Below are 22,830 nucleotides of genomic sequence, written 5' to 3' on the forward strand. Positions count from 1 at the left end.
CGGCTGGGAGGTGGCCCACTTTCCCCACACTGGCCACAGCTTTGGGAGGCTGCACACTTCTTAAAACCTCAACCTGCCTTCCCTCCCCAACTCACTTCTGCCCTTCCGTCCTTGGAACTTGAGTAGGAGGGAATCCCTTTCCAATGGCCCCCTCTCACCTAGTGCAAAGGCTCAGGCTTCCCTGATCGCTCTCTGCCTGCTCTGCTGCCCCTACTCGTTTTCAGCACTCGGGTCTGGACAGCTCCCTGCCCACCCTGCGCCTCCACTGAGCCTGCGAGTGAGCACACCCTGCCGGGGGCTTTCTGGTTTCTAAACTCCTGAACCTGACCCTAGACCCTCCCACGTCCACTCGCAACACACACACACAAGTCCGGTCCTTGCCTTCTCATCCCAGGTTTCTGTCGTGCGGCCTGGAGCCTGGAGGGGCAAAACACCAGCCTATGAAAAATCGATGAAGCTGACTGGCAGGAGTCACCTGGTTGGGGCCTGGCTTCCCTCAAGGGGTAACTCTGAAGAGAGGCTGCTAAGTCCCTGCTACAAGCTCCCCCTTTCCACTCCAGTTCATTAAAATAAGTAAATACAGCTAGATCCCTTCCCTCGAAGGCAAGCCAGCCTTCAGAAGGCACTGGTGGGGTCCAGAATTTTCTGCATTCCAGAAACACAATGCTGTGTCCCTGATATCCCACTCCAGACACCCTCACAGTCCTGGCCTTTCCTCTTTTCCTAAATCCAGGCCTCACCTGGTGGAGGGGCTGGAGTGAGGATGAATCCTGCCCACTTCTCCACCTCCCTCCACTGTCAGAGAGGGTCAGCCAATGTCGTGACTTTCGGGGCTCTAGATGGGTGATGTCTGCATGAGTTCTCACCAGAGCTGTGCCCCGGATTGCCCAGGAGGCCCCAGAATTAATGTTCATGGTAGCTCACTGGACTGTGGTCACTCTGAGAGAGCCTCCACTCCCACCCCACCCCAAGTGGAATACAAGACACAGCGAATCTATCCATGGCTTTCTCCACTCTTGGGCTCCTTTGGCTGTTTGCTGAGAACATTGGAGATGGTGCTGGAATATTGTTCCAGACTCCTCTCTCCACCTTGCTCAGGTGTCTCCTTACTGTCATCCCAGCTCCTCCAGGAAAAGCAGAAAGGGTCATATGATGTCCCAGCTGATTCAGGGGTGGGCAAAGGAAGCCAGGAGAAGTCACCTCTCTTCCTCCTACCCTACCCTATTCCAGAGACCTTTGGCAAGCTGGAGACCATGGACCCCTTTCCCTCTCTGGGAGTCAGGACACTCTCCCTCCATAGATATTCTCCTCTCTCAGGCACCCAATATTAGGCCAGTTTGTCTTACCTGACCCAGCTGTTGTCTTTGTCTTACTGAGCTCATAGCACTAGAGCAGGTCTGGGCTTGGGGAGGAGGGTGCCTCTTTACAGAGGCTCTGGGACCTGGAGCGAGGCGTGCATACTGTCGGTCAGCAGAAAATGGCTTTTTCTCTGCAAAAGCCATTGTTCTGCTTGCTGCTGAGCTATCAGAGAAAGAACAGGAAAAGCTCCCAGGCTGGGGACAAAGCAAAGACAGTCACCACAGTCTAGCAACACTTCCTTCTTGTCCTGTGGCATCCTCAGAGTTCCCATGAGTCTCAAGGGGAGTTAGGAAATGGCTGTTCTCCCAAAGGAATTAATTTTCATGACAGAGCTATGTGCGACTCTGTTAAGAGGTGGCAGTGTGGGCAAAATACGCAAATAGCAAGGAAATGTGCCTTCCACGAAAGGACAGTGGCCCGTAGGGTCTTTGCAGCCAAGATTTGGTTCTCTGGGAGCAGCAAAACTACCACCATCTGCCTAGCCCTACTCCTGGCTACTTTCCAAGCTTCCCTGGCTCCCTGGCCTCCTTCTATGTTCAGCATGAGTAACATCTGTCTGTAGGGGAAGGCTGGCTAAGGTCAGGCTGATAGAGGCGTGTTTGCCCAGTAGAACTTGGCTTCTCCTCTGGTTGTCCAGAGCAGGGACCTGGGGAGGAAAGCCAGGGGAGGTGAGGGGTCCTATCATGCAGGAAACCTGCACATGACATTGCATGGTCGTGGGGGAGAGCCCAGATCTCTGAGTTTGCCCTTGGCTGATCACAGGCTTCATAGGCCAGAGGAGCATCTGGTTCCACTTCCCCAGGGCAGGTGCTCAACAGGGAGCTGGACTGATTCACCACCCATTGTCAGCACAAAGGGGCAAATTCTGCCTCCGGCCCTATGTTGATTGCTTAAGCAATTCCTTAGATGGGCCTCATTTTCTCCATCTGCTTAATGGGGATTAGCTGAAGCAGAGATGGTCCCCACAACTTGAGAGTCAACTTGTTCTGAGGGTGCCTGACCCTTACATTAGCATCTGAAACCAGAGATGGCCAGGGGAGCTGGCTCCCAAAATATTTCTGGGTTCCTGAGAGACTCAGAATAATTTGGAGCATGGGAAAGGATGACCCCAGGTCCAGTGGTAACTTTATGGCCTCCTGGCTAGAGTCTTAACCTCTTCCTGTAGATGGAATCCCAGGCCCCATCATTCAGAAGTAGAGACTTGCTGCTGTTAGAGAGGTGCCCATGGGAGCCTGTGTGAGGAACAGCTCTGGGCTGGCTAAAGTCACGCAGCTATTAACCCCCAGCTCAGGGCTCTGGCTGGCAGTTCCCATTCCCCCAAAGGACAGGGGAGCTACATGGAAATAGTCATAAAGTTTACTCTTAGGACCAAGGAGCTTGGGTTATTCCCACCTGCAGGGAATTGTGTAGGGGCCCCAGACCATCTCAGTGCCCATCAGTGGAACCCCTGGGTCAAGAGGGGACTGAGACAAGGTCCAAGTGAGCCAAGACGAAGCCACTGTGATCTCAGCAAAGCTTCCCAGGAGACATGAATCTCATCTCAAGGCCAATATTTCAATCTGCAGCCCCCACAGAGGTGAGCCTGGGAGAGTGTCACTTCAGCATAGGCAGTGCCTCTGCTTCTCCACAGGGTTACAGGGTTGGTGCTGACAGTGGGCTGGGGCAGGGACCGACCCAGCTCTATGTCTCCTGTCTGTGGGACCTTGGACTAGTTGTTTCTTTTCACAGCATGAAAACAGATATAAAGCATCTGCCATGACCCTTCCCGGGCAGTAGTTAGTCTGATGAGATACAGTGAGGACAAGTGTGTCAGGAGGTGAGGGGCTATTGACCCAAAGAGCCTGAGAAGACCCCAGACTGCTATCTCCCCAAAATGATGTATGGCTAAGTTCTGTTGTCAGGGTCTCAGCCTCTCCCTGTGCTTGGAAGCCCGCCACCACTGTTTAAGAATACAAGGAGGACCCTCTACCTAGAAGAAGAGGAATTTAAAGTGTTCGTCTGAACACTAGAATTCACAGTCTTACTGAGCCCCTACTCTGGCCACTTCCTTTTCACCCCGTTAGTGAAAGAGAGGTCCTATGCCCTGAATAATGTGAGATGGTCGAACATACAACACCTGAGAACGGACGGATGAGATTGGCAGCAGTTCATTAGCCACAGAGACTCGCGGACTGGAAGAGGAGGACCCCACAGGGCCCTGCGAGGCTTACGCGCAGCTGCTGCACTCGGGACCAGAGTGAGCCAGCAGGGGCTGTGGAGCATGGCAAGAGGGTGTGGTGCCCCCTGGTTGTTGTGGGAGGCTGTGATTGGCTCGTGTGCAAAATGTCTTGGGCTGGCTGCATGGTGAACCCCTGTAGGTTGAAGACCAGGTGGGGAGCAGTTAGGGGAAGTAGCCATGTGGGGAGCCCACCCAGCTGGGGGGTGCATATCTATACAGAGCAGGTAAACTCAGCAGTTGGGTCTTTGGGATTCAAAGGTGCCAGGGCTTGTTGTTTTTGTCCTTATAGTACAGTGCCTCAGTTCCTCTTCCCAATCTCACGTCACCTTCACGTCACCCTGTGAGATAGTTCCATTTCACACGTACGGGACTGAGCTGGGTAATTAGCCAAAACCAGTGAGATCAGGCTTTGGGCTCAGGTCTCCTGACTCCGTAGCTTATGCCTTCTCTTCGCGGTCTGTCGGTGAGAACACTTAAAAGTCACCGCTGTGTCTCGAAGCAGGCACAGTGAGTAGGGCTGTCCCCAGACAACCTGGCCATCTCCAGATGCCCCAGGAAAGCTGTTTACCTTTTCAGAGCAGGTTCTCTGCAGCTTTGCTTCTAGCTGGGTTGTAACTAGAGAGAAACTAAGGCCTCTTTGGCTCCTCTTGATCCTAGTTTGTGGATCTGGTGAGTGGATTTGTACATGAAGTCCAGGCATTCCTAGTCTGATGGTCAGGGTGAGGGGGTGAGGACAAGACAGGGGGCTGAGTTGACCAGACTGGTGGGGAGACCTGGACCCCAGCCCAGCTCCTCACTCACTGTGTGACTTTGGGCAAACTTGTCCTTCTCTGGGCTCAGACTGTTCAGCAGCCCCAGAGAGGCTGGCTGACCTGGAAGGCACACTCTTCTCTGCTATGCTGTGAACCTTAAGGACTCTGACTATGGAATACAAGGCTTCATCCACGCAGGTAGAGACATGAAGGCAGGTGGTGGGAGGACATTTTTTGTTCCTGTAGAGCTGGAGAGAGTCATGTCTACTTACCTGCCTCAGGGAATTGGCTGGGCTTTGCTGGTTAAGTTTCCAGAAGATGCTCTGGGTACACAAAAGTTTGTAAAATTTTGTCCTCTGGGGGCCCTGAAGCCCACAGCTCAGATTCAGTTGAGCCAGGCAGGCCCTCCTCTCCAGGCCTGTCTCCTCCACAGGGGCACTTGTTACTCCTTTTTGCTCCCTCCTTCTCCTCCTGAAGGGTTACTGATTTAACAAGTAAACATGCAGGATGCCCAGTTAAGTTTTAATTTCCAATAAGTACAGAAAGAGTTTAAATATCAATGTCTCAAGATTTTCCTGGTATCGAGGACCTGGAACCTGCCCCCTGCCTTAGGACCCTGGGCTCTTGCTGCTCTAACAAAATAGAAAAGAATAATAACAGCAGCCCTGGAAACTAAGTCCAAGCTCATGCAGCTGGGGTTGGCAGCCAGACTTGAGCCTCTGCTTTTGTGTTCAGTATGTGCCTTTCCCACAGCACCAGCGTAGATTTGCAGAGACAGCGGGTAAGAGAGGAGTCTGGTGCAAACCTGCAGGCTCCTTGCTGTGGGTCAGGTGGCGGCTCTGCGGTGTGTGCGGAGAACAGCGGGTGCACCCTGTCACTGCTCCGGGGCTGATCGGCCCACCATGCAGTGTCCAGGCTGTAGGCCAGACTGCTTGGCAGGGGCTGTGTTTGATTCCACCTCTCAGTCGGCCTACAAGTGCAAGTCCTCGTGACTTGCCCTCTGGTGGCCTGGGCTGCTACTGAACCATCTGCTGCTCCCTAGCTGGGCCTGCGGCTGGGGGCTCACACATGATAGAGACTTCTCCCGGTGATAGGAAGCTGAAGCCAACCTGATAGGTGGGGCCACAGTGGTGACCACATATTAGAAAGGTGAGAATGGGCTCCTGTGTGAGCACTTTTCCCAATTTCATGTCAGAAGACTCCACTAAAATTGGGATAAGGAGGGCATGTACATTTCATCTCATTTTTAGAGATGAGGCTAAATTCACTTCTCCAAGATTGTACAGGGCGTCACTGGAGAGCCAGGCCTGAAGTCTGACTTTATACCTGCTGTGTATCCTGGACTCATGATTTCTCAACTGTGCAGCCATTTCTTGGAGGCAGGGCCTGAAAAATAATGGTTCTCAACCCTGGCTGTGTATTAGGATCACCCAGGAGCTTTAAATCACGTAGGTCCAAACCCCGGAGATTCTGACCTAGTTGATCTGGGTGGGGCCCAGGCATCAGTAGGTGGTACAAGCTGCCCAGGTGATTCTAATGAGCACCCAGCGCTGAGCAGCGTCGCTGGTGAAGAAAGAGATGGCATAGGGTGGGGGTTCCCTGACCTTACTGCAGGTTGCTATCATCTGGGAATCTTTTAAAATACTGCTGCCTGGCTCCTTCCTTCAGACATTCTGAATTAGTACAGTGTGTGCCTAGGACTCAGGGCTTGTTAAAGCTCTCCAGGTGATTCCAATACTCAGCAAAGTTCAGAAAACTTGGGCTTCTCTAGTGTGGTCTGCAGAGCGGTGGCTTTGAGGTCACTTGGGAGCCTGTTGGAAATGCAGAACCTCAGGCCCCACCCTGGGCCCATTGCATTAGAATCTGCCTTTTAGCAAGATTTCCAGGTAGTTTGTTTGCATGTTCAAATTTGGCCTAGGGAATAATGTGATGAAGAGGCAGATGAGGTTATAATTTTTAAAACAATCTATCCGCGCATTCGTTTATCCGGTCACGGCACTGAAGATCACAGAGCACAGCTACGTGCTAGCGTTCCGCCAGGCACTGCTTATTCAAAGACGATAAGGCTAAAGGTGACGCAAGAACATAGCTGTCAAATCCCAAGTGCAAGACCAGCACCAGCACGTGTAGACGTGTAAAGGGCACACTGTACTAGAGAGTACAGGGAATGTTGCCCTTCACTGCCTGGAGCAGAGGACTCCTCTTGCAGGGCAGGTGTGTTCAGGGGCTACGGAGGCTCGGGATGGCAGTTGTAGAGGTGGGAAGGTAGGATGGCGAAGGGTGTTCTGTGCCCTTCTGAAGAACCTCAGCTTTAGCTGTGAGGTGAGGTAGAGGATTTAGGTAAGATGGGGAAGGATGTCATGACTCAGAATGATCTTCCAAAAAGAGCTGTAGATTAAGTGCAAGAACTGGAACAGAGAGAACCTGGTGGCCGTGGAGACCAACTGGGACTCTTAGAAAGCGGCCTAAGGATGAGTGGCAGAGGGGATGCACAGGAGGGCCAGCTGCAGGAGATGGTTCAGAGAGAGAGGATCCACAGGATTTGGGGGCAGAATGCATGTGGTGTGGAAGGGAGAGAAATTAAGGATGACTCGCAGGTGTGCACTTTAGGCAGCGAGGTGGAGGTGGCACCATTCAATGGGATAGAGAACCCAGGAGGTGGAGCAAATTTGGACAGGCTGCAAGGCACTGTGCATTTGGCTGGAGAGCTAAGGAGGAAATTTGAGGCCAACTCTTTGGGAGTGAATCTCCAAGCTTGCTGAAGCCATAGGAGTGGGTGACATAATTTAAAGATGGATAGGGAGAGGAGGGGGATAGACAGAACACTGGAGCCTGACTATTTAAAGGAGGATTGGAGGAGAAGAAAGGAAGTGGGAGAGGGAGGGAGGAGAAGTGGGAAGGATCCAGCTGAGACCTACTGGGAAAATGGCTCAGAAAAGCAAAAAGGACATTCAGGAGAAAGAGCACAATTCATGGAACAAAATGCTGCCGAGAGTTTAGGAGATGAAGATTGAAGCCCGGATTTGATTATTAGGCTGTTCGTGGCCAGTAGTCGCAGGGCATGCTGGGAAGAGGCACCAGATTGCAATGCGTCAAGGGTGTTGAGAAAGTGCGGACTACTCTCCAGCATCGGTGGGAAGAGAGAGGGGGAGACAGAGCAGTAGTTGGGAAGAGAGGTAGGACAAGGGGGGCTCTGTTTCCTTTTTAGGCTGGAGAAGATGAGAGCATTTCAGCACTGGGAGAAAAGAGAGAAAATCGGTTGCAGATGCAGAGGGAGAGAAAATAACTACAGAGTACATCTCAGAGGCCCTGGGAGGAGACACGATTCAGGACAGAGCAAGGAATCCACCTCGGAGAGAGAGGGATGTTAAAGTGGTCCCCATCAATGTTCTCTATGGCTCTCTGACCCGGGGTAAGACATCTGCTGACAGCCCGGGGAAGCAGTGAGCTGGGCAGCCTCAGAAGACACAAGAGGTCCTGGGAGAAGGAGAAAAGAGATCCAGCCAGCCGGGTGGGAGCCCCACGGCTGCTGTGGCCCCAGCAGCCTGAATTTTTTCCCCAGCCATAATGGCTCAGGAAGTGTGGAGAATCAATGTATCTGGTTTCCTTCAGATTTGGGGATTGGTTAGCCTGGAGGACAAGTCAGGAAGGTGGAGAATGCCACCGATGTCATTATTTTAAGGGTCAAATTTCCCTGCCCTACTCAGGTAGCTCAAATCCAGGGAAGATTCAGTGAACCTCTATCATGGGGGCAGGGCGAATGAGGTGGCTGGTACCTTGGCTGAGCTGGATTTATTTGGAAAGAGGAAGCCACCAGAGATGCCAGAAGCTGCAGCTGCTCTGTGTCCATCAGCCCAGGTGGGTTGAGAGACTGAGGAATGCCAGACTCCCCTCTCCTGGCTGACTCTCCAGCTCCTGAGGAAACCAGAGGATGCGAGGGCTGGAAGGAACCTTAGTGATCATTTAGTCCAGTGGTTCAGCAGCAGTGACCCCTGGGGGCATTTCTGGCTGTCGCAATTGATCAGAGGAACACTGCCAACACTTTGCAGGTAAAGGCCAGCTATGCCTGTCATCCTGCAATACGTGAGACAGTCCTGCACAGCAAAAGCTCGTCCCGCGTCTCCCATGACTTCAAATACCTTGCCGAGCATTAGAAACCTGTTTGTAACAATCTTTGAACTCTGGTTTACATATAAACAGGGTGGAATTTGCTAGGACCACTTCTGTATACAAGTCGAGGAGAACTTGTACTTCAGAACTTCACTTAGACTCGTGTGTCAGTTTGGAAAATCATGTCTTTGAAGGCAGAGCTCCCCACAGAATTCGAGTCATTGGAACAACATGCCTGTATCCATCTGCATCTGGCCCATTGCATTCATGCTGATTCTATGGGTAGAGGCAAGCATCTCACTATTTCATTCTATGATGCGTGACCATGCCTGAACACTTATATGTTGAAACACATATTCCTATATTATTATCATGTCGTCTTTATTTTTATATATGAATTAATGTTTCGTGAAACATGCTATTTTTTTAAAGCAGGCTTTACTCTCTTACATAAAATATTTCAATATTTTATTTAAAATAAAAATACCCTCTTAAATAAAATAGCTCAGAGTAACAAAGAGGGTATTATCAAACGTTTGCTATAAAATAGGGTGTTTTAACTCCAGTCAAGTGAGAAAAGAATCTGCTGCAATCTCTCACCCAGTGAGCTGAATTCGCTCTACAGTGACTCCGACAGCTGGCGTCCAGCTCCGCGTGAAGGTTTCTGGGGCAGGGCACTCGCTACCTCTCCAGGTAGTCCGTTTGATCATCTGGGAGCTGGCTGAGCTGAGAGGTGAAAAGTGATTGCATGCAAGGGGTTGAACTGTCAGTATCTGTCACCCGCTCTTAGTCCTGTTCCTACCCTCTGAGGCCACATCAAAAGTGTGAGTCGTTCTACCTGAGAGCTCTCTGATATCTGCAGGTGACCAGAAACCCCATGCATATCCTTCATCCCCACCCCTCCCGCCCCCAAACACACTGTCTTCTCTTAGCCAGACAGTGTCTGCAGACTCCTCACCATTCCGTATGTGGCATGATTTTTGTGCCCCTTTGTTTTCCTGCCCAATCAGGCGCTGTGTGAAGCATGAAGGATTCAGAGAGGCCAGTAGGTTCCATTCCATTTACTGGATACTTTGTAGACTCCCAACCTGTGCCATTCACTCTGCTCAGCTCTGGGGACACAGAGATGATTGAGAAAGAGTTGTTGTCCCTGAGAGATCAGCCAGTGGTGAAACAGTCACCTGAAATGGCAGGGTGACATGTTCCTATCTCCCTTCTCTCCCAAGACCCCTCTAGATTTATAGGAAGGGGATTATATCTTTTTAAAAATATTAACACACGATGATGAGGAGATGCCATCAGCATATAAGAGGTTTCCACAAAATTCTAGAAAACTAAGAGCAGGTGGAAATATGAAAAGTCAGGTAGAAGAGTGGAGAGAACATCAGCTTAGTGCTCAAAGAAGGGGAGGGGGAGAGAAGGAGCTAGATTGCCCTGGGAAACCCCTGATAACTGGTCCCCAAAGATGTTGCAGAAGACAGGAATGAGATCTAGTACCATAATGGATTATTGCAAAGTCCACTTATGTTAACAGTCAGCCCCTAGCACTAAACAAAATATTTACAGCCAGGGCTCTACCTCTCGACCAGGAGATTGAAGGTTTATTCTCAGGAAAAATGAGTGGTCCCAGATAATGGGCATGTGGTGGTCCCCACATAACAACCAGCTCCCACTGCCAAACTCAGAACCCAAAGCCAAACTCAGGCACTGAGAAAAACCTCCTATCCACAGACACACAGCTCCCAAATGACGATTCCTTGTCTTACTCTTAATTATAGGAATGGATATAGCCAAAGGTAATCCACCCCCTAGGAGAGTCTCCAGCATAATGAGACTGAGGGAAACAGAGAGAGAAAGAAGACCCTGAGGACATAGAAATAAGGAGAGGAACAGAAAAGAATTTGAACAGAACAAACACAACCTGTAATTAGTGTCCACAGAGACAGTACCAAAACAGAACACTTGAAGGAGAAGAAAGTGCTGTTTGGAAATTAAAACATTTTTAAAAGGGCTGCCCAGATATTCTGTAGAATTAAAGCCAAGATTAAGGAAATCTCCTGTAAAGTAGAAGATAAACATTCATAGAATTGGAAGATGAAGTGAAGGAAATGCCCCAGAAGGCAGAATAGCAAGACCAATGGAAAAGATGATAGAAATTTTAAAAGAATCAATTTGGTAGGTTCAGATTGGACTACCAGGAGTTCCAGAAAGAGGGAACTGAGAACACGGAGGAAAATTCTCCACCCTGAAGTGCAGGGGTCCTTACAGAGGTCGCTGAGTCCACCTAGGACAAAGAGTAAAAATAGACCCGCAGCAGTGTATGTCAGCCTGAAATTTCAGTCTACTGGGGACAAAGAGAATAACCAAAAACATTCAAAGAGAAAACTGAAACTCCCAGTGAACATTCCAGTGGTGTGAAAATTCTGAATGGCAACCGCAGGCCCTAGAATGCAGGGGAGACAGACCTTCAGAACTCAGAGGGAAAGCAATTTCAACCCAGAATTCAACAGCCAGGCAAACTATCACCAAGCACTAGGGTACAATAATGGCACTTTTCAGATAGGTAAGGATGCAGCGCCCCATTTAAGAAAGTTATTAACAATGCGCTCCAGCAAAATAGAGGAGTAGGCCAAGAAAGGCAGACGGAATTTGTGTTTGGAAATCCAGCTCGACAGCAATAATTTTGGAAGCTGGGTCTACAAGGGTTTGCAATTGAGAAGAAAAATCCATTTAGGAGGCTACTTCAGTAACCCAAACTGAGGAATATATGAGGACCTGAACCAGGACAATGGGTGGGAAAAGCAAATGTGACTGAAGGGTGGGTGAGGAAGAGGAAGGAGGCTTTGTGGGGGGAGGGGCAGAGGAAGGCTCCTGTCACTGAGATGGGGCAGAGGTTCAGCGGTCAAGATGATTGGTTCAGTTCTGGCTGAGTTGAAAGGCTTGCAAGGAAACCCAAATATGGTGTCAAGAAACTGATGAATATACTACATTGGATGCTCTGGGGCAAGGCCAGTCCTAGAGCCATAGATTTGGGAGATATCAGCCTGTGGGGGCTGTAGGGGTGATGGGCCAAAGAGAGCATCCAGTGAGAAAAGCAGTGGACAAAGGACAGAAGGACAAAAATCTGAATTTCAGTATTTAAAGGATGGGCTGATAATGCTCTAGATAAGGTTGAGCAGCTTTTTATGTATTCATGAGCTGTTTTTATTTCCTCTTCTGTGAAACACCTATTTTGTGTTGTGATTATTTTTCTATTTCTATTTATTTAAGACCACATCCATCATCTAGCTTAATGGTAAAACTATAGAATGATTCCCAGTGGACTAAGGAAGAGTTAAAGGAAGTATTGACTAAAGTAGTTCAATACGAGAAAGATGAAGCACCGCATCAGAGACTAGGAAGTGAAATTGTCGTAAATGTAAAAAAGATGTGATTGCATTACTTGAAAACCTAAGAGAATCAATGGAAAAAATTTGCAAATAGTAAGAATTCTGTAGGGCTGCTGGTGCGAAGTGAACATGGCAATTAATAGCATACCTCGGTAAACAACCGGAAGTTTAAAATGCAGTGGAAGGGAAAACCCACTTGTAACAGCCATAAAGGGCAAGGTCTCAATGAAGGATTTGAAAGCATTGTTCCGAGGAACACAATAGACTTACCAAAGATGAAAAACCTCCTTCGTGTGATCCTAAGTATTGGAAAGATGTTAATTCTTCCTAAATTATGCTTTACACTTAAATATCTAGATAAGAACTAGATAATTTATTTCTTGACACTAAACCAGCTTATTCTCAAGCTCATATGAAAAAATAAGTGTGCAGAAATAGCCAGAAAATTCTCCTAAAGAGGAGTCAGAGAAGAGATCAGCTCTACTCTGTGTGGAAACATGATTAAAACAGAGAAGCGCTAGAGAGTATTCAGTCAGACCAATAGAACAGAATAAAGAGCTTAGACACAGGCCAAGTTTACTATATCATAAGTGGGAATTTAATATATCAAAAATGTCACTTCTTTTCATATCAGAGAGGAAAAGACAAATTGTTCAATAAATAGGACATATCTGGGGGCCAAGTTATTTCTACTTTACTCTTTACATAAAACTAATGGACCGAGTGCACACGAGTTAAACCGAAGCCATGAAAGCACTGGGAGAAAGCATGGAACATTGAAAAAGTATACATCTGTATTAATTATATATAAATTCTTCTATATATAACCTCTATTTACACATATAAAATCTTGGAGTGGGGCGCACTCCATGTTGATGAACCCATACAAAAACCACATTTTCATACATTTTCAACTGTGGTACATGTAAATAGCATACAGCTGCCCTGGGAAAACACATAAACAAAATCAACAAATGATCAATTGTGAAAAAGATATTTGCAAATATATATGGCACACAAATGCCTACTTTTTTCTATATATAGAACCACTACAAATCAATATAAAAAATGAGAAATTCAATGGAAAATAGGCAAAGGATGTGAACAAAGTTCACGGAAAAATTCGTTGCTCTTGCGTGTATGAAAAGATGTTCATCCTCACTTGTAATGAGAGAAATGCAAACTAAAATTACAGTCAGATCTCATTTTCACCCAGCAAAACCCAGCAAAGATCAAAACTAGCACAGTGTGTGGGCAAGGACGAGGGCACTCCTGCATTATTGGTGGGAGACTGAGTTAGTGTAACTGAGATGGATTGTCAGGTGGAAAGGCAAGGACAGAACAAGGTGTAGCACGTATTACTTACCATATGTGCCTTTTTTTTTGGAAAGACACATATATTTTGTATAGATATAAAGCATCTTTGGAACAACACACAAAATACAGCCTTTCTTTTTTAAAATTTATTTATTTATTTATTTTTAGAGAGAGGGGAAGGGAGGGAGAAAGGGAGGGGAGGGAAACACCGATGTGTGGTTGCCTCTCATGCGCCCCCTACTGGGGACCTGGCTCGCAAGCCAGGCGTGTGCCCTGACTGGGAAACAAACCTGTGACCCTTTGGTCCGTAGGCTGGTGCTTAATCCACTGAGCCACACCAGCCAGGGCAAAACATAGCCTTTCTTTTCCCTTTCTTCCTTCTTCCTTTCCTTCCTTCCTTCCTTCCTTCCCCCCCATTCCTTCCTTCTATCCTTCCTTCCTTCCATCCTTCCTCCCTCCCTTCTTTCCTTCCTTTCTTTTTCAAAAAATGGAAATAATTTTATTTTTCTAATTATAAAATTAATACATATGCTTCTTACAAAAAATAACCTTTCTGTACAGAGTAAGTTTAAAAGGAAGCAAAACCACCTTCAGTCTTATCACTTAGAAAACTCACTGTTAACATTTTGGCATACATTCTTCTAGATATGTTTCCTGACATAACGTTTTTGAAATGGTACCCTACCTTGCACCCTATATTTAACCTGATTTTTCTCACTCAGCAGCACCTTTTTCCATGCCATTATATAGACACCTGCACCATCATTTTCAACGTGTGGATGCATCGCAAGCGTCAATTGACTCATGTTTGGGGCATTTCCAATGTTTTACTGTCATAAACAATAATGTGCTAAACATACACGTATAAACATCTTTGCGAACCTGTTTGACTCTATCTATAAGAAAAACTCTTTAAAAATTGAATTGCTGCCCTGGCTGGTGTGGCTCAGTGGATTGAGCACCGGCCTGTGAGCCAAAGGGTTGCCAGTTTGATTACCAGTCAGGGCACATGCCTGGGTTGCAGGCCAGGTCCCTAACTGGGGGCATGTGAGAGGCAACCACACACTGATGTTTTTCTAGCTCTCTTTCTCCCTCCTTCTCTCTAAAAGTAAAAAATAAATAAAAAAGAAATTGAATTGCTGAGCCAAAGTGTAAGTATATTTGAAAGGTCCCTGCTACCCATGGTCGTTACCCCGAGAATAGTTGGAACAGTTTACTGTGCACCCTGAATGTGAGAGGGCCCATTTCCCTACACCGTCACTTACTCTAAGCATTGCCATTTTGAAAAAAAAGTTGCTATTCTTATTGGTTGAAAAAGAAATCTTGTTTCTAAAAAGAATTTCATTTCTTTGATTACTGGTGAAACTGAACTTCTCTCTATATAATCATTGCCTATTTATAAGCCTTGCTGATTTTCCTATTGGGATGGTCACAGTTTGTATTGTCTTCTGAGAACAATTTATATATTAAGGATATTTACCTTTGTGTGTCATATTGTAAATATTCTCCTAGCTTGCATTTTTAATTGATATGATGTTTAGAACATTTTATTATGGAAGATTTCAAACACATATTTTTTAAAAAGCGGGACAGTGTAACAAGCCTCAGGACATCCCTCGCTCAGCTTCAGCCACTGCCAACAGGGCGCCATTCTGTTTGTTCCACGCCCCTCCCACTTTCCCCTCTTGTTTGGAAGCAAAGCCCAGACATCTTATCTTTTTATCTGAAAATATTTGTTATAAAATGTCTTTGACATATGGACATTTTTTGATATATTTATTGATTATGCTATTACAGTTGTCCCATTTCCCGCCCCCCTCACTCCACTCCATCCTGCCCACCCCCTCCCTCCCACATTCCCCCCCTATAGTTCATGTCCGTGGGTCATACATATAAGTTCTTTGGCTTCTACATTTCCTACACTATTGTTATCCTCCCCCTGTCTATTTTCCACCTATCATTTATGCTATTTATTCTCTGTACATTTCTCCCCTCTCTCTCCCTCCCAATCCCCTATTGATAACCCTCCATGTGATCTCCATCTCTATGGTTCTGTTCCTGTTCTAGTTGTTTGCCTAGTTTGCTCTTGTTTTTGTTTTAGGTGTGGTCGTTAATAACTGAGTTTGCTGTCATTTTTACTGTTCATATTTTTTATCTTCTTTTTATTAGGTAAGTCCCTTTAACATTTCATATAATAAGGGCTTGGTGATGATGAACTTCTTTAACTTGACCTTATCTGAGAAGCACTTTATCTGCCCTTCCATTCTAAATGATAGCTTTGCTGGATACAGTAATCTTGGACGTAGGTCCTTGCCTTTCATGACTTGGAATACTTCTTTCCAGCCCCTTCTTGCCTGTAAGGTCTCTTTGGAGAAATCAGCTGACAGTCTTATGGGAAGTCCTTTGTAGGTAACTGTCTCCTTTTCTCTTGCTGCTTCTAAGATTCTCTCCAGTTTAATCTTAGGTAATGTAATTATGATGTGCCTTGGTGTGTTCCTCCTTGGGTCCAGCTTCTTTGGGACTCTCTGAGCTTCCTGGACTTCCTGGAAGTCTATTTCCTTTGCCAGATGAGGGAAGTTCTCCTTCGTTTTTTGTTCATATAAGTTTTCAATTTTTTGTTCTTCCTCTTCTCCTTCTGGCACCCCTATAATTCAGATGTTGGAACGTTTCAAGATGTCCTGGAGGTTCCTAAGCCTCTCCTCATTTTTCCGAATTCTTGTTTCTTCATTCTTTTCTGGTTGGATGTTTCTTTCTTCCTTCTGATCCACACCGTTGATTTGAGTCCCAGTTTCCTTCCCATCACTATTGGTTCCCTGTATATTTTCCTTTGTTTCTCTTAGCATAGGCTTCATTTTTCATCTGGTTTTCGAACAAATTCAATCAATTCTGTGAGCATCTTGATAACCAGTGTTTTGAACTGTGCATCTGATAGGTTAGCTATCTCTTCCTCACTTAGTTGTATTTTTTCTGGAGCTTTGAAGTGTTCTGTCATTCGGGCCATTTTTTTTTTTTTTTGGTCTTGGCGTGTCTGTTACTTTAAGGGGTGGAGCCTTAGGTGTTCCCAGGGGCGGGGTAACACTGGTTGCTGGGCTGTGACGCTGTACGTGGGGGAGGGGCCGAGAGGGAGCAATGGCGCCAGCTCCACTCTCCACGGGATTTCAGTCACTCCCTCTGCTACCCACAATCAAACAGGGCCCCTCTGGTGCTGGTTCCCAAGTGGGTGGGCTTGTGCACCCTCTAGGCCCCTGTGGGTCTCTCCAATGACCTCTCCTGTGAGGCTGGGAGTCTCTCCTGCTGCCGCCCCAACCCCCACGGGTGTTTTCAGTCAGAGGTTTGAAGCTTTATTTCCCCGTGCTGGAGCCCTGGGTTGTGCGGTCTGCTTCGCTCCCCACCGTTCGTCCTCGTTTATCTATGCACGAGTGTGGGGTCGTGGAGTGCCACCCGCTGCTCTGCCTGCCCTGTTCTCCGCTGCTCTGAGTCTGTCCCTCTCAGTTTATCTGTCTGCAAATGTGGGGCCGCAGGGTCTGCTAGTGGTCAGACTGCCTGCCCTGTTCGTCCCACACTCTGCCAGTCTCAGTCCGGCCACAGCCACGTGAGTCCTCTCCGCCCCGGTGCCCGTCTCCGCCCCTCCTACTGGTCTGGATGTATGTTTCTTTTTTATCTACTTGGTGTCGGACTTCCTTGCCGTTCAATTTTCTGTCAGTTCTGGTTGTGCCAGGAGGCGCAGTGTGTCTACCTACGCCACCATCTTGGTTCTCTATGACGTATGGACATTTTTAATGTTTTAGAAAATCCAATCCAATCAGAAAATCAGTCTCCATGGACTCCCAGCACCTTTTTTAAAAAGGCTCTTATTACACCCATCAGCACCATTTCTTGAATAGCACATTCTTTCTCCCACTGACTTGAAATGCCTATTGGGTTTTCTCTACTGTGTTCCTTTGATCTGCCAATTCCTGATACACCATTGCCCCAGTGCTGCGGTTACTATCGGTTTGAAGTCTGTTTGTTCATATTTAACACAACAAAGCATCTGGGGTGCTCTCGGTCTGCTTTTCTCCAAGTTCTCTTACATATTTCCTCACATGTATTCATCCACATTAATGCCAGACTTATTTTACCAACTTCTACTCAAAACCTCAATTGAGATTTTGATTTAAATTATGGGAAATGTATAGATGAATTTGGGGGAAGTTGACATTTTCACATTATCAATTATCAAGGCTTCTTATCTTGAAAGCAAGTAAGCCTTGTGGTTATCTATATTGTTCAGTAAAGTGTGAGAGCTTTTCTTCGTGAGGTCTAGCATTCTTCTTGTAAAGATTCTTCCCAAATAGTTTACATGTTGGCTACTATTGTGAATACAATCCTTTTTCCCATTATATTTTCTAACTGGTTGTTCCCACTATATGGAGAAGCTAATAATTTTTTAATATATATTTTTAAATAACTGCCTTATTAACCTTTTTATTCACTACAATAATTTTCACTTGATCCTCAAGTTTTTTATGGAGTATATCAGATTTTTGACTCTTCCTTTCCAATAATTATATCGCTTAAAAAAATTTTTTTTTATTGCATTAACTAGGATTTACTTCCACACAATATTTTATGGTAGCTCTAATCAAGAACAGGGTGGTGTTTCATCTTTAAGCGTGCCATGAGCTCCTGGTTTAGATTTGTTCTTTATTCTACTTTAAAATTATCCCTCTAGCCCCGGCTGGGTGGCTCAGTTAGTTGGAGTGGGGTTCATACACCAAAAGGTGGTAGGTTCGATCATCGGTCAGGGCCCATACCTAGGTTGTTGGTTCAATCCCTGGTTAGGGAGGCAACCAATCAATGTTTCTCTCTCATATTGGTGTTTCTCTCTCTCTTTCCCTTCTTATCTTTCTAAAATCAATAAAATCTCAGCTGAAGATACAAATAAATAAATAAAAATTACCCCTCTATTCCTAGTTTTCTAAGAGGGTTTTAAAAATATATATGTCTCAAATTTTATCAAATGCCTTTTAGGCATGTATTAAGTAATCATATGATTTTTCTCCTTTAAGCTATTCATGGGATAAATTGAGTTGATAGATCTCTTAATGTTGGCATTCTTCGAACTTCTAGCATGAACTTCCCTTTGTCATTTACACTATTATTTTTTATTATTCTTCTGCTAGATTCTATTGGAAATATTTTCTTTTTTTCCCATTGAAGGTGGAATATATGAGACTACAGATTACTCTTTCAAAAAGCTTAGCTGGGAAAAGGAGGAAAGGGGGATCCGAAGCTCTCCAGAGACTCAGAATTAAGGAAGTATACATTTTGAGTATATTAATAGGCTCTGGGGACATAGCCAGGAGACAGGAAGCACTCGAAGATATAAGAGCAAGAGGGTGAAACTGATGGGCCAAGGTGCCAGCGACAGAGTAGACAGAGGGATCTGCATGCTGGTGACCAGGTGGCCATGAGGAGGGAGAGGGGCAGCCCACACTGCGGCTGGAGGGAGAGAGTACGGGCAGGTGAGATGGCGCCCATCATGTGGGGCAGATTGAGGCTGGAGCCCTTGGTTGCCATGGGGTCAAGAACTGGAGGTTGTCTTCTGTGCTTCCGTGGGTGGATGAGTACTTGAAGCAAGTCATAAGAGTTGAGAACAGTTGCTGAGAGAAATGGGGACAAATCAAAGAACCGTAATGGGATGCTGAGGCCTTGCAGAGGTAAAATGCCTTGTTTTTGTGTGTGTGGCATCAGTTGCAAGGTTATGTAACTATTTCCACCGGGAGCCTTGTGGAAGAGGGCAGGACTATGCGGCGGTGCAGGGTTGGTGGAGCCAGGAGCTGAGCAGGTCCCACCTGTAGGCCGTGGTGATAGTGAGGAGGGAGGACATGCATGGCTGGCAGGCCTCTCCATGACGTGGCCATCACAGTTTGTCTTCGTTGTAATCTCTACCTCAAGGCAAAATTTTCTATTTCGCCCTGTCACTAAACAGAATGCACCATGGCTTAAGCCAGATAACTTATGTAACTGGTTTCATGCTCTGCCACATTGTTAACAGTCACAAAAAGTCTGGGCCGTGTGGACCTTATGCTGGGACCATAGAAGTGTGTTCTGATGTGAGGGAAACGCTGTGATTGGGGCGAGGGGCCCCTGAGTCCCTGCTCTCCACACCTGGCTATTAGGGCACTGACTGAGCGGTTCAGGTGGTCAGGCACACAGGCTGGCCTGGGCCAGGGAGTGAAGTCACTGGCCTGGCAGACAGGGAGAAAAGGGACTGGTGGGGACAGAGCAGCTGGGAGTGGGCCAGAGTAATAAGCACCTGAGGGGAGCTGGAGGTGAAGGGCCTGGCAATGAGGAAGACCCAGGAGCAGGAGGCTGGCCTGTTGAACAGGCCCTCTACGTGGATCTTGAGGTCACCCCAAATGTTGCCAGGGCTCGGAGTGGCTGGGGAGACAGTGAGCTGGGATGTAAGTCTCAGCGAGTGTGGAGGAGTGACCAGGAATGGAGAGGTGAGGGTAGCTGGAAGCAGGACCTGCAGAGGAGGAACAGGGGTGGTTTTAAGCTTGCAACAGGATCTCTGGCTGGTGTGGCTCAGTGGATTGAGACCAAAAGGTCACTAGTTCGATTCCCACTCAGGGCACATGCCTGGGTTGCCTGCCAGGTCCCCATTTGGAGGCCTATGAGAAGCAATCAATCAATGTATCTCTCCCACATCCATGTTTCTCTCCTTCTCTTTCTCCCTCCCTTCTCCCTCTCTATAAATAAATAAAATCTTAAAAAAAAAAAAAGTTGCCACAGGAGAGAGAAGGATGCTGCCTCACCTGGGCCCTGCAATTGAGCCTGAGATGCCCTCCTGGAGAGAATGAGGCGCAGAGAGGGGAGTGACCTGCTGGGGAACCCCCGCCCCCAGCAATGAGCAACAGGGCTGGGATATAAACCCAGGTCTGCTGCTCCCTTAGGGCCAGCCAGCAGCCTTTCAGGTGAGGGCCCTCCCCATCCTGCATGACCTGTCAGGGCCAGAGGCCTCTCTCTGCCCTCCCTGCTGATCCGGGTGGCTTGGTAAAGTGGCCAGCCCTGAATGTGCCCATAGAGCCAGGGACCATGGAGATGGAACACCCTTCTAAGACCAAAGGGCTCTGCCTCCATTTCTCAGAGGGGCCCTGTCTTTCCCTCTTGGTCTGTTCTTTTGGGGCTGCCCTCCCACAGATGAAAGAGGCGTATAATGAGCATGGAGTTCAGCTTCTGATGGCCTGGGTTCAGATCCGTGAGATGACTATAATATTGCTTCCTCTGTGACCTTGGGCAAGTAAGAGGTCATCTCTCTGAATTTTAGACCTCTCACCTACAAAAAGGGGATAACAACACACAATCTAGCCCTGGCTGGTGTGGCTCAGTGGACTGAACACTGGCCTTTGAACCAAAGGGTCACCAGTTCATTTCCCAGTCAGGGCACGTGCTTTGGTTGCTGGCCAGAGCCCCATTAGGGGGCTTGTGAGAGGTAACCACATATTGATGTTTCTTTCCGTCTCCCTCCCTTCCCCTCTCTAAAAAGAAATAAATAAAATCTTTAAAAAAATACACAATCTATAATCTCTGTAGCCCTGCTTGGCTGCTGTCATGCTTAAAGGAGAAAGCCCGAGTCTCACTGGTCGGGCTCTCTGAGAGGCTGACTCTGAGGACAGCAGCATGGGGGTGGAGGCAGGGGGTACTTCTTAGGGAGTGCTGTGAAGGTCACCACCTGGGGAGGGAGGGGCCCCCCAGAGTTGTCCTGTCACTCCCTGATGCCTTGGGAAGGAGGCGTGAGTGGGCAAGGTGACCCTCTTCAGTCAAGGACAGTTCTGGAAGAGGGATGGGGACTGTCAACAGTCCCAGCAGCTGGAAGAGTAAGTCCTTCAGTTGTAAAGGGAGGTCTGGTCTGCGCTTCACAACGTGCGCTAACGCATTTATCAAACTGTTTATTGTCATTGAGGCTTCCAGCAGATGGGCGGGCTCAGGGTGGACTGGCCACAGCGTCCACCAGCAGAGCCAGTCTTGGGCTCAGATCCTGCATGGATTGGTTGATTGGGGTGAACCCCTCACGTCATGAACAAATTTGGACATCTTTTCTGAGGTGAGAGGCTAGTTTTTAGCAGCTTCCCAGAGGGGCCTGAGACCCCAGTTTTTTAGAAGCATCACTTTAGGGTCACATTCCAAGTGCAAAGGGGGTTTTATCTTCTCACTCCCCAGTCTGCCTCACCCCAGCTGGTCACATCTGGGAAGCCCCTCTAGAATCTCTTCCCCTGAAGCTCCCTCCTCCAATCCTGTAGTTACCACACCAGCCCTAGCCTGAGACTGTGTGGGAACCCGGAAAGGGTGTGGGCGTCAGTGTTAAACATCTGCATTACAACCCCACCATTGCCATTCACCATCTGTGTGGCCTTGAGCAACTTTCCTGACCTGTTATGTTTCCTGAAGTGGGAACACTTATACCTGTGCAATAGCTACATTTTGAATGAGATGGTTTGGGGAAGTGCCCTGCACAGTGCGTGGAACAGAGTGGGTAATTCATAACAAAAACCACTTCCTTTCTGAGTCCAATCAGTCTCTCCCCTTTCTTGTATGCCTGTCCTAGCACTTCCGAGCACAAGAGGGTGATGCCTCAAACCCAGGCCCATCCAAGGCTGCCCCTCCCTCTGTTCTTCCCATCTGTGGTCCCCACATAGAGGTGGGAACCCTCAGCATGTCCCCTGCCTCCTGAGGGAACTCTTGGTCAGTATGAACCCCAAGTTATATCTGAGGAAGACTTAGGCATTCACAAAGCGGGGGCCCATCTGGCTCTCACAGCACTGAGTGGTGGGCAGAACAGGCAACTGCATTCCTCCAGGCAAATCCCATCTCCCAAGGTCGCAGAGCTGGGGAGCGCTCAAGCTCGATTCCTTCCTGGATGCCACGGTGGTACGTCTAAGAGGGAGACGTTGAAGCCAGATGCACTGCCTGGGTTCAAATCCTGGCTCTGCCCCTTGCTAGCTGGGGAATCTGGGGCGATGTGCTTTATTTCCATGTGTCTCAGTCTCGTCATCTGCACAATGGGGACCCGGTGTACATCTGGAACAGTGCCTGCCCTTGTATAGGTGTGAGCTATTGTGTGAATGAATCATGTTTGCACCACACCTCCTAGGATTTACGCTCCATCAACCTCCTTTCTCATCACATTGAAACATCACTCTCCAGATTCACTGTTTCTCCTCAATATGTGCCAGTATTTTTAAAGGGCTTCACCTGAATCCTTGAGACCCATACCCCCCTTGATTCCTTTTAAAATCTTGCTTTTTCTCCTGTCTCTAGTCATCTCCCCCTACGCTGCCTGCTTCCCACAACCTATAAACAACAGCAGGACCCCCACCCACCAGCCTCCTCAGCTGCTGTAGTCTTTTTGCATCCCTTCTTCTGACCAGTAAACTTTTAAAAAATAAAATAAAATACCTCCACTGTCTTCCTGCTTTCCCATTCCCCACCCATTCCTCAAGTGCCGACTATGGGCTCTGCTGGGTTCGTTCCCCTGGAGCTGCTCTCCGTGATCCCAATGGCTGCTTGTGTCCTTCCTCAGAGAACACGCTTCTGGACCTCTGAGCCCAGGCCAGCACTGCTGGTCTCCTTCCGGCCCCTCCCTCTCCTCCCCCATCCCCCTCCTCCTTTCTCCCCTCTCACTCGCTCTGCCTGGCTC

This window comes from Desmodus rotundus, chromosome 6 (assembly GCF_022682495.2).
Source record: "Desmodus rotundus isolate HL8 chromosome 6, HLdesRot8A.1, whole genome shotgun sequence".
NCBI lineage: Eukaryota > Metazoa > Chordata > Mammalia > Chiroptera > Phyllostomidae > Desmodus > Desmodus rotundus.